At 56.3% G+C, this 12,772-nt stretch overlaps 1 protein-coding gene across 3 annotated transcripts in view; it reads right to left on the reverse strand.

Annotated features, from left to right (window-relative positions):
* The window catches only part of LOC135921225 (uncharacterized transporter YutK-like), a 251,210-nt gene that overhangs the window by 185,759 nt on the left and 52,679 nt on the right, over positions 1 to 12,772 (reverse strand). The window lies entirely within an intron of this gene.

A 12,772-nucleotide genomic window follows, 5' to 3' on the forward strand; every position in this document is an offset into this window, starting at 1 on the left:
TGCCTACCTCGTCCCCGCACTCTACCCCTGCGCCGGAGCCCACGAGCGCCGGAGAGGTCATTCACATTTCTGCTCCTCTCATGGTCGAGGCATCGGGTGTGCCTACCTCGTCCCCGCACTCTACCCCTGCGCCGGAGCCCACGAGCGCCGGAGAGGTCATTCACTCTTCCGCTCCTCTCATGGTCGAGGCATCGGGTGTGCCTACCTCGTCCCCGCACTCTACCCCTGCGCCGGAGCCCACGAGCGCCGGAGAGGTCATTCACTCTTCCGCTCCTCTCATGGTCGAGGCATCGGGTGTGCCTACCTCGTCCCCGCACTCTACCCCTGCGCCGGAGCCCACGAGCGCCGGAGAGGTCATTCACTCTTCCGCTCCTCTCATGGTCGAGGCATCGGGTGTGCCTACCTCGTCCCCGCACTCTACCCCTGCGCCGGAGCCCACGAGCGCCGGAGAGGTCATTCACTTTTCTGCTCCTCTCATGGTCGAGGCATCGGGTGTGCCTACCTCGTCCCCGCACTCTACCCCTGCGCCGGAGCCCACGAGCGCCGGAGAGGTCATTCACTCTTCCGCTCCTCTCATGGTCGAGGCATCGGGTGTGCCTACCTCGTCCCCGCACTCTACCCCTGCGCCGGAGCCCACGAGCGCCGGAGAGGTCATTCACTCTTCCGCTCCTCTCATGGTCGAGGCATCGGGTGTGCCTACCTCGTCCCCGCACTCTACCCCTGCGCCGGAGCCCACGAGCGCCGGAGAGGTCATTCACTTTTCTGCTCCTCTCATGGTCGAGGCATCGGGTGTGCCTACCTCGTCCCTGCACTCTACCCCTGCGCCGGAGCCCACGAGCGCCGGAGAGGTCATTCACTTTTCTGCTCCTCTCATGGTCGAGGCATCGGGTGTGCCTACCTCGTCCCCGCACTCTACCCCTGCGCCGGAGCCCACGAGCGCCGGAGAGGTCATTCACATTTCTGCTCCTCTCATGGTCGAGGCATCGGGTGTGCCTACCTCGTCCCCGCACTCTACCCCTGCGCCGGAGCCCACGAGCGCCGGAGAGGTCATTCACTCTTCCGCTCCTCTCATGGTCGTGGCATCGGGTGTGCTTACCTCGTCTCCGCACTCTACCCCTGCGCCGGAGCCCACGAGCGCCGGAGAGGTCATTCACTCTTCCGCTCCTCTCATGGTCGAGGCATCGGGTGTGCCTACCTCGTCCCCGCACTCTACCCCTGCGCCGGAGCCCACGAGCGCCGGAGAGGTCATTCACTTTTCTGCTCCTCTCATGGTCGAGGCATCGGGTGTGCCTACCTCGTCCCTGCACTCTACCCCTGCGCCGGAGCCCACGAGCGCCGGAGAGGTCATTCACTTTTCTGCTCCTCTCATGGTCGAGGCATCGGGTGTGCCTACCTCGTCCCTGCACTCTACCCCTGCGCCGGAGCCCACGAGCGCCGGAGAGGTCATTCACATTTCTGCTCCTCTCATGGTCGAGGCATCGGGTGTGCCTACCTCGTCCCCGCACTCTACCCCTGCGCCGGAGCCCACGAGCGCCGGAGAGGTCATTCACTCTTCCGCTCCTCTCATGGTCGTGGCATCGGGTGTGCTTACCTCGTCTCCGCACTCTACCCCTGCGCCGGAGCCCACGAGCGCCGGAGAGGTCATTCACTCTTCCGCTCCTCTCATGGTCGAGGCATCGGGTGTGCCTACCTCGTCCCCGCACTCTACCCCTGCGCCGGAGCCCACGAGCGCCGGAGAGGTCATTCACTTTTCTGCTCCTCTCATGGTCGAGGCATCGGGTGTGCCTACCTCGTCCCTGCACTCTACCCCTGCGCCGGAGCCCACGAGCGCCGGAGAGGTCATTCACTTTTCTGCTCCTCTCATGGTCGAGGCATCGGGTGTGCCTACCTCGTCCCCGCACTCTACCCCTGCGCCGGAGCCCACGAGCGCCGGAGAGGTCATTCACTCTTCCGCTCCTCTCATGGTCGTGGCATCGGGTGTGCCTACCTCATCTCCGCACTCTACCCCTGCGCCGGAGCCCACGAGCGCCGGAGAGGTCATTCACTCTTCCGCTCCTCTCATGGTCGTGGCATCGGGTGTGCTTACCTCGTCTCCGCACTCTACCCCTGCGCCGGAGCCCACGAGCGCCGGAGAGGTCATTCACTTTTCTGCTCCTCTCATGGTCGAGGCATCGGGTGTGCCTACCTCGTCCCCGCACTCTACCCCTGCGCCGGAGCCCACGAGCGCCGGAGAGGTCATTCACATTTCTGCTCCTCTCATGGTCGAGGCATCGGGTGTGCCTACCTCGTCCCCGCACTCTACCCCTGCGCCGGAGCCCACGAGCGCCGGAGAGGTCATTCACTCTTCCGCTCCTCTCATGGTCGAGGCATCGGGTGTGCCTACCTCGTCCCCGCACTCTACCCCTGCGCCGGAGCCCACGAGCGCCGGAGAGGTCATTCACTCTTCCGCTCCTCTCATGGTCGAGGCATCGGGTGTGCCTACCTCGTCCCCGCACTCTACCCCTGCGCCGGAGCCCACGAGCGCCGGAGAGGTCATTCACTCTTCCGCTCCTCTCATGGTCGAGGCATCGGGTGTGCCTACCTCGTCCCCGCACTCTACCCCTGCGCCGGAGCCCACGAGCGCCGGAGAGGTCATTCACTTTTCTGCTCCTCTCATGGTCGAGGCATCGGGTGTGCCTACCTCGTCCCCGCACTCTACCCCTGCGCCGGAGCCCACGAGCGCCGGAGAGGTCATTCACATTTCTGCTCCTCTCATGGTCGAGGCATCGGGTGTGCCTACCTCGTCCCCGCACTCTACCCCTGCGCCGGAGCCCACGAGCGCCGGAGAGGTCATTCACTCTTCCGCTCCTCTCATGGTCGAGGCATCGGGTGTGCCTACCTCGTCCCCGCACTCTACCCCTGCGCCGGAGCCCACGAGCGCCGGAGAGGTCATTCACTCTTCCGCTCCTCTCATGGTCGAGGCATCGGGTGTGCCTACCTCGTCCCCGCACTCTACCCCTGCGCCGGAGCCCACGAGCGCCGGAGAGGTCATTCACTCTTCCGCTCCTCTCATGGTCGAGGCATCGGGTGTGCCTACCTCGTCCCCGCACTCTACCCCTGCGCCGGAGCCCACGAGCGCCGGAGAGGTCATTCACTTTTCTGCTCCTCTCATGGTCGAGGCATCGGGTGTGCCTACCTCGTCCCCGCACTCTACCCCTGCGCCGGAGCCCACGAGCGCCGGAGAGGTCATTCACTCTTCCGCTCCTCTCATGGTCGAGGCATCGGGTGTGCCTACCTCGTCCCCGCACTCTACCCCTGCGCCGGAGCCCACGAGCGCCGGAGAGGTCATTCACTCTTCCGCTCCTCTCATGGTCGAGGCATCGGGTGTGCCTACCTCGTCCCCGCACTCTACCCCTGCGCCGGAGCCCACGAGCGCCGGAGAGGTCATTCACTTTTCTGCTCCTCTCATGGTCGAGGCATCGGGTGTGCCTACCTCGTCCCTGCACTCTACCCCTGCGCCGGAGCCCACGAGCGCCGGAGAGGTCATTCACTTTTCTGCTCCTCTCATGGTCGAGGCATCGGGTGTGCCTACCTCGTCCCCGCACTCTACCCCTGCGCCGGAGCCCACGAGCGCCGGAGAGGTCATTCACATTTCTGCTCCTCTCATGGTCGAGGCATCGGGTGTGCCTACCTCGTCCCCGCACTCTACCCCTGCGCCGGAGCCCACGAGCGCCGGAGAGGTCATTCACTCTTCCGCTCCTCTCATGGTCGTGGCATCGGGTGTGCTTACCTCGTCTCCGCACTCTACCCCTGCGCCGGAGCCCACGAGCGCCGGAGAGGTCATTCACTCTTCCGCTCCTCTCATGGTCGAGGCATCGGGTGTGCCTACCTCGTCCCCGCACTCTACCCCTGCGCCGGAGCCCACGAGCGCCGGAGAGGTCATTCACTTTTCTGCTCCTCTCATGGTCGAGGCATCGGGTGTGCCTACCTCGTCCCTGCACTCTACCCCTGCGCCGGAGCCCACGAGCGCCGGAGAGGTCATTCACTTTTCTGCTCCTCTCATGGTCGAGGCATCGGGTGTGCCTACCTCGTCCCTGCACTCTACCCCTGCGCCGGAGCCCACGAGCGCCGGAGAGGTCATTCACATTTCTGCTCCTCTCATGGTCGAGGCATCGGGTGTGCCTACCTCGTCCCCGCACTCTACCCCTGCGCCGGAGCCCACGAGCGCCGGAGAGGTCATTCACTCTTCCGCTCCTCTCATGGTCGTGGCATCGGGTGTGCTTACCTCGTCTCCGCACTCTACCCCTGCGCCGGAGCCCACGAGCGCCGGAGAGGTCATTCACTCTTCCGCTCCTCTCATGGTCGAGGCATCGGGTGTGCCTACCTCGTCCCCGCACTCTACCCCTGCGCCGGAGCCCACGAGCGCCGGAGAGGTCATTCACTTTTCTGCTCCTCTCATGGTCGAGGCATCGGGTGTGCCTACCTCGTCCCTGCACTCTACCCCTGCGCCGGAGCCCACGAGCGCCGGAGAGGTCATTCACTTTTCTGCTCCTCTCATGGTCGAGGCATCGGGTGTGCCTACCTCGTCCCCGCACTCTACCCCTGCGCCGGAGCCCACGAGCGCCGGAGAGGTCATTCACTCTTCCGCTCCTCTCATGGTCGTGGCATCGGGTGTGCCTACCTCATCTCCGCACTCTACCCCTGCGCCGGAGCCCACGAGCGCCGGAGAGGTCATTCACTCTTCCGCTCCTCTCATGGTCGTGGCATCGGGTGTGCTTACCTCGTCTCCGCACTCTACCCCTGCGCCGGAGCCCACGAGCGCCGGAGAGGTCATTCACTCTTCCGCTCCTCTCAGATTCATCGAAAAGAGGATCGACTTCTTCTTCCCGTGCCTGGTATTGCAGGAGGAGGGGCCTTCTCTCTGTGCCTGTCACGTGTCATCGACGCAAGCAAGATCCCGCCCACACGAGTGTAGCAGAGCCTATTTAAGGGGCTCCGAATTGTATACCATGTACTTCATCTTGATACTTGATGCTTCATTCTCTTCTTATTTTCTTTCAACTACCTTGGAATAAAACAGTGCAAGTTTCGCACTAGAAAAACGTCGTCTCGCCCTTGCTCGGTCACCATGGTCTACCGGAGGCCTGCAGCTCGCCGACAACGCCACGCTACCCAATAAGGAATGTCGGTGGAGCTTGGAGAGACAGGTCGCTTGCAGTGAGATCACCTACAAATGCAACAAACTCGTTCTTAACGGAGGGATCGCCCTGAGATGCAACAAACTGGCTGGCAGCGATTGGGATACGGAATCCTGGAGACCCCAATTTGGACGACAACTACGAGAGCGTCGCCTCTTCGTCCTAGCAACAACGTTCGGAAAGAAGGTGTCTTGATCATGACTGCATATGCTGAGTGCATGGCTTTTCTTCACTGAGATATCACTTGGCTTTTATGTAAATTTTGGAAAATACATAACAGTGAGTGATTTTTTTAAACCATGGACGGAAGTTTGAGTACGTCAAGGTTGTATAGAGTGAAAGTTTAGCAACACTAAGGGCAGCCATGTACTTGAAGGCAATAAATAAGCCGGAATTGTTGAGCTTGGCCAAAGAGTTGGGCCTCAAAATTGCCGAATCAAAGAGAAAGCCGTAGATCATTGAGGCGATCGAAGCGACCGGGGCAGACGACGAGGAACTGACGGAATGCCTCGAGAGCATTAGAGAAAAAGAAGAGCGTTAGCGCCTAGAGGAAAAAGAAGAGCGCAAGCACCTAGAGGAAAAAGAAGAGCGCGAGCGCGCTGCACGTGAGGCAATAGAAGAACGTAGGCAAAATCTCGAGAAACAGTTAGCGGCATAGGACAAAGCTACAATATTGGCAGCAGTTAAACGAACAAAGACAACACCTGTCTGAAAATTCTGTAGGCAGTACAGAGCAAAAGAATGAGAATGTATCTAGCAGACTTGCGCCAAAAGTCGACGAGAAAAGTATTGCCTGTGAGATTAACGGCCGAGTCATACTCGAACGGAAAGGGCTAGCTGCTAACGATGCCTTACTGGCAACAGAGGCCTTTAAAGGCCAGAATGAGAGCGACGAGGTGCTGTGCCAACAGAGGACTGTAGAGACAGCTAGGCCAACTGAGAATAAATTGGCACAGTTACAGCGCGTGTGCGTAGCATCTCAAGGTAGCAAGGTCGTTAGCGAGGTACATAATACTGCGGACTTGACAGGCACGAGCACCCATGTCGAGTCAGACCTGCGTACCGAAGTGAGGTGCCAGCTGGACGATGCAGTTGAGAGTAGTTCTCGGAATGGCGAGCTCCGTAGGTCACGTGAGAACAACTGCATGGTTCAGGGATCGGTGCGGCTCTCCGCCAGTCTAGGTAGCCTTGAGGTGGATGATTTAATTAGGAATCATTCGGACTGTGCGTGTGAGACAGCGCTCGAAACCGACGGGCTGTGTGTCGATACACAGCGTGAGCTGGACAATGCAGTAGAGGGCAGTTCGCAAGAGTGCGAGTTGCATAGCTCGAGTAAAGCCTGCTGCATTGAGACAGAGTCGGTTAAGCTGTCCGCCAGTCGAGGCAAGGATAGAGTCGATTTAAATGATAATCACTCGGACTGTGCGGTCAAGAGACCGATCCGGGCCGATGAGATGTGTAACGGCCAGCACGAGGCGCCAGAAGGCGACATGAAGGAGCATTCAAACAGAAAGCGCCGCAGAAAGAAGCGCCGTAAGGATCGGAAGGCGGTGGCTAAAGCAGCAAAGCCAGAAGGCGACATGATGAAGACTTCAAAGAGAAAGCGCCGCAGAAAGAAGCGCCGTAAGGATCGGAAGGCGGTGGCTAAAACAGCAAAGCCAGAAGGCGACATGAAGGAGACTTCAAAGAGAAAGCGCCGCAGAAAGAAGTGCCGTAAGGATCGGAATGCGATGGCTAAAGTAGCGAAGCCAAAGACGGCAACAGGCGCGAAAAGGCAGGGCGCAGCAAAAAGAAAGGTGCGGTCGTCACGGACGATGTTGACGCATCAAACACGTTCGAGCCACCGGTCAAAAGGGGACCGAGAAGCATGTTCTGCACGGACGCGGAAAAAGGACACGGGGCAATTAAATTCCTCGTCGTCCCGTCGTTCTTTTCGTAGCTCAGTGTGCACTACAATGAAGCGCAAGGTGGCAAGACGAGACCAGGTGGGGAGTAGCGACGCGGTCAATTGAGGTCATGCTGAAAGCGAGGTGCCAGGACGCAAATTGGCAGGGGACTCTAACGTCTTGGGGGAGCTGATAGTGAGTCAGCCCTTTTGTTGTTCCTCCGTAGCCAGAATAGCTTTCGGTCCGCGACCCCCTCGGGTACGGCTGAAAGTAGAGGTCAATCAAAAACGTTCGAAACGGGAAACCAAGGAAGCTTCCGTAGAAAGGAAGTGTTTTGGTTTATTTTTGAACATTTGGAAATTTTCGTGATTTGAGACTAGAGCTTCTTTCAATATGTAAGGCATGAGCTCTATTTGTGTTTTGTTAGAGCAGCTCGAGATTTGAAAGACGCGGTTTTTTGTAAACATGTAGTATCGCGAGGTGTTCATTAATAAGTAGACAGGCTTTCAAATTTTGTGTGTAAATAACCTGAGTGTCAAGGTTATCGTTGAGAGGCCTATGGTAACGCGTGTGTGTTTAGTTAACCTTCGTCTGTTTATGCTTTTTTTATTGTCTAAGGTTAACTGCGTAAGTTTTCAGTGGGTGCATGGTTTGCACCGAGAAGCGTTTTTAGTTCCTTTAGCGTCTGTGCTGTGTGGACGGATAGAAGCAGAATTATGACTGTGTTGCTCGTGTGTTTTGAGGGCAGCAGTATTCTGACTTCTCTAGTGAGCGTGCATAGAACGAATTATTAGCAGACGCAATTTGTTAAGGGTTCTGTGGAGTGCGTGAGTTACGCAATTTCAGTTGCTCATTTAAGCTACGTGTCCTTTAGGGACTAACGGAAGAAACGTGAGTAGGCGTAATGAAAAATTTGCCTAGGACGCAAGTACGCGTTCTGAATAGTGACCACAAGGCTTGCGCGCTTGTGATTACGTACTTGTGAAGATGGCCAGACTGTTCAGTGGCACTAATACGTGCGATAAGTACGCCACTGCGATAGGTTGGAAACATGCGGTTCGTGTGGTTTGGGTGGTGCAGAAGCTAGTTGCTATATCGCTGGTTCAAGAAGGGTCAGCTTAACGGCAATGCCGACGGTTTAAGTCCTTGGCCCTAGAGTATCGAAACCCTCATGCTCTTCCGGGTTTCCGTGGCAAGTTTTTCGTGCATTCATATGTTTTTCCGAAGGGAAGCCGATTGTTAGCTGATTTTAATAACAACATCTTAACGCTCTCAAGAAATGGCTGTTTTTAGTGTTAAGGGGCGGAGGACGCGCGTAGGAAATGGGAATGGTGTAGCGGGTTTTCTTTTTTGTTAAAAGCCGGGTGTGTCTTGGGGGAGAGTGGCCTTGTGCTCGCTGCTTTGTGGTTGTGGGTCCGGCAGTGTTCTGTGGTGTTTGCTTGCCCACGCAGGAGACAAAAAATGGCAAGACCTGCTTGCAAGACCATCTTCACCAGACCGGACAAGGGAGAAATGTCACAAGAGCGCCACGAGGACGGCTGACCACTCCCCGGAATCTGCCTGCTACGAACAAAAGGTTCGTGACCTCTAAGGAGAATCCTGAACCGATACGCCGATCCCTCGTACAGCGGCTGCTGGCCCCTACATGTTGGGATCTTCCTCCCCCGCCGGAGAGTCTGTTAGGTATGGCCGGACGCCATGGGCCATACCTCACCCTCCTTACCTTCTCATGGTCGTGGCATCGGGTGTGTCTACCTCGTCCCCGCACTCTACCCGTGCGCCGGAGCCCACGAGCGCCGGAGAGGTCATTCACTCTTCCGCTCCTCTCATGGTCGTGGCATCGGGTGTGCTTACCTCGTCCCCGCACTCTACCCCTGCGCCGGAGCCCACGAGCGCCGGAGAGGTCATTCACTCTTCCGCTCCTCTCATGGTCGTGGCATCGGGTGTGCTTACCTCGTCTCCGCACTCTACCCCTGCGCCGGAGCCCACGAGCGCCGGAGAGGTCATTCACTCTTCCGCTCCTCTCATGGTCGTGGCATCGGGTGTGCTTACCTCGTCTCCGCACTCTACCCCTGCGCCGGAGCCCACGAGCGCCGGAGAGGTCATTCACTCTTCCGCTCCTCTCATGGTCGTGGCATCGGGTGTGCTTACCTCGTCCCCGCACTCTACCCCTGCGCCGGAGCCCACGAGCGCCGGAGAGGTCATTCACTCTTCCGCTCCTCTCATGGTCGTGGCATCGGGTGTGCTTACCTCGTCTCCGCACTCTACCCCTGCGCCGGAGCCCACGAGCGCCGGAGAGGTCATTCACTCTTCCGCTCCTCTCATGGTCGTGGCATCGGGTGTGCTTACCTCGTCTCCGCACTCTACCCCTGCGCCGGAGCCCACGAGCGCCGGAGAGGTCATTCACTCTTGCGCTCCTCTCATGGTCGTGGCATCGGGTGTGCTTACCTCGTCTCCGCACTCTACCCCTGGGCCGGAGCCCACGAGCGCCGGAGAGGTCATTCACTCTTCCGCTCCTCTCATGGTCGTGGCATCGGGTGTGCTTACCTCGTCCCCGCACTCTACCCCTGCGCCGGAGCCCACGAGCGCCGGAGAGGTCATTCACTCTTCCGCTCCTCTCATGGTCGTGGCATCGGGTGTGCTTACCTCGTCTCCGCACTCTGCCCCTGCGCCGGAGCCCACGAGCGCCGGAGAGGTCATTCACTCTTCCGCTGCTCTCAGATTCGTCGAAAAGAGGATCGACTTCTCCTTCCCGTGCCTGGTATTGCAGGAGGAAGGGCCTTCTCTCTGTGCCTGTCACGTGTCATTGACGCAAGCAAGATCCCGCCCACACGATTGTAGCAGAGCCTCTTTAAGGGGCTCCGAATTGTATACCATGTACTTCATCTTGATACTTGATGCTTCATTCTCTTCTTATTTTCTTTCAACTACCTTGGAATAAAACAGTGCAAGTTTCGCACTAGAAAAACGTCGCCTCGCCCTTGCTCGGTCGCCATGGTCTACCGGAGGCCTGCAGCTCGCCGCTAACGTCCCACTACCCAATAAGGAATGTCGGTGGAGCTTCGAGTGACAGGTCGCTTGCAGTGGGATCGCCTACAAATGCAACAAACTGGTTGCTAACGGAGGGATCGCCCAGAGGGACAGAACAGCCAGCTAGTGTTCATATCTCGCGCGCCCAAAACCAAAACCGCATGGAGTTACCCCATCCGTTTGGTGAGCTACAGTCAATTCGGCCGCTGGGCTCTAAGCGAATGTCCGCTCGATATCCTTCTCCATGCCTTCCTTTTTTTACCTTCATCGATCAGGGACCGCTCTTCCATTCCAACAGTGGGCACAGCCGACCACGACCGGGTGGCGTAGTCCCTTGTGAAGTAGTTCGAGCAGAGGCCGTAGCCATTGTACATCTGCTCCCATGTCATTCCCTCCAGGACTCCCCATTTAACGTAACTGCGCCATATATCAAATCTGAAGTATAAAATACGAAGAAGCGACTAAAAATTCTGCCCTTGTAGGCACAGGTCGAAAAATGAAGCGAGCCTATTACGTCACATAAGGAACTCGAACTTCTTGTAATTCAAAACGCAACCGGTGACTGCTACGTAATTAATTTTTGTTTACTTCTGCCGTGTTCATGGCCATTCAGATGTGGTACTGTAATAACAAAAACCTGGTCACGGGAATGATCTCCAGTTTGTGCATCAAGCATTCAAATACCTTCGGCCGATATAAATTGCAAGTTTTCTACTCGGGGAAAAAATTAACAGCAACGGTTAACATATACCGAAGCGAACTTATCGTCTGCGCGTCACCTTGCATCAATCGGCCAAAAAGCTTCAGTTTCTTACCACACCACAGAAAAAGGCGCCACGCCAAACCAAAAAAAAAAATCACTTGAAAACAAGCACGGAAGATCTTTCGTATCGTCCTATTGCTGCTTAGATAAGCGCAGCGCTTGTTTATTCATAATGACTGCAGACGTGTGCTTACCTCTCGTCCACTGGGAAACGAAAAAATTTCGCGCTTGCGTTGCTCGTCGAGTTGCCACATCACACAGCCGAATAGCAAGCCTCGTATCCTTTCCTCAGTTTTTCCGACATTGCCGGAGCATTCGAAGGCACAGAAAGTTTTTAACTGGAGAGAACACGAAAAAAGTTGCACGTGCATAGAAAGCAGACGAAGAGAATGGCAACCGAAGCGATAAGAGTGAAAGAGCCATCCGTTGGCGGAAAGAATGAAGCAAATGAAGCGGCTAAGTAAAGATATGGGATGCTAAAAAAAAACAAAAACAGCCGCAAACCCATTTTATTTCTACAAATAATTTTCCTTTGGCTACCAATGTCATGGCGACGGTTTATTTGCCGATACCAAAACTAGCCCCACTATCCGCCCACTGGGCACAAGTTCGATCAAATACGTTCTGGCACTAGTGTCTACGCGAGTTGCAAGCGGAGTGATTAAGAGAGCATGCGAATGATGGAGAGTACAGTCGCGATCAATTTGAAGGTGATCGCTCGAGCGGCGACCGAAACTAGGAGCAGCGCAACGTTACGTCGTTACCGTCACTCGCAAGGGAAACATCGCATAGGTTCCCCCTCTCTCTCTTGCTGTTCCCTGATCAGCTGTCACTCCCATCTAGCAACTTGCAGCTTTTCGTTATTTTTTATGCAGCAAGAAACAGGCAGCGGTACACAGCGCGTGTCGTGTTTTGCACAGAGGCGTCATTGTTGGCCAAGATATGCGTGAGGCAGCGGCGCACGCACATCATTGCCATGAAACGGAAACAAACACAAAAATGTGAGTCTGTCATGGGGGTGACGGGTGCAGCCTGGAAGAGCATAAAAGGGGAAGAAGGCAGCGCGATCTTTATCTTCGCAGTTCCGAAATCGGCCGCTGTGCTGCTTGGAAGGCCCGCCGGTCGATGCTCGCGCAATCACCTTCAAATTGATTGTGACTCTACATGGATCTGCCTAAGCTTCGTCCTTCTGCCTTCAAGGGGCTTCATGTCTTTGCAAATCCTTTGTTTTCAACATAGTACTGTGTAATGAATAACGAAATTAACATTATGAAATTTCTCTGACGGCCGAATTCGAACACACCTCCTCTATAGCACAGATGCCCGATACTGAAACCAATACGCCAGGGACGCATGCACCGAAAAGCGACATAGAACGCCCATATGAATTTCGCGAGGCCAAGGCATGGCTCGTTTAGACGCTTGGCGCGTTTCGATTCGGCCACCTGTACAGCCTGAATCGCTGCAATTAATAGTGATTGTGTGTGTTCGCAATATTCTGCACTTCGAAAAGTATAAGTGGCTCATTCAAGGCCGATAAAGCGTAATAAAGAAAGCCGCAAGAACGTTAAAATCCACAAGCACGAAGATAAGACAAATCCATGTAATAATGAGTACCATGGTGGCTTCACGATTGATGCGCCAGAATAAACATGAAATACACTAAGAGGTTTGCGTGCCAAAACAACGATCTGAATATGAGCCACGCCGTAGTGGGGGACACCGGATTAATTTTGACCCCCCGCCCTATAGAAATGCGGCTGCTGTGACCTCGCGCTTAGCAGGGCAACACCAAAGCTACTAAGCAACCACGGTGGGTAGCGCCACAGTTCCCTCTAGTAGTTATTGTAGGAAACGCAATACATTACATAGCTCCCTTGGATGGCTTGGCAACATGCGCCTGTAATACACACGTG

The sequence above is a fragment of the Dermacentor albipictus genome, unplaced genomic scaffold (assembly GCF_038994185.2).
Source record: "Dermacentor albipictus isolate Rhodes 1998 colony unplaced genomic scaffold, USDA_Dalb.pri_finalv2 scaffold_34, whole genome shotgun sequence".
In the NCBI taxonomy this organism is placed as follows: domain Eukaryota; kingdom Metazoa; phylum Arthropoda; class Arachnida; order Ixodida; family Ixodidae; genus Dermacentor; species Dermacentor albipictus.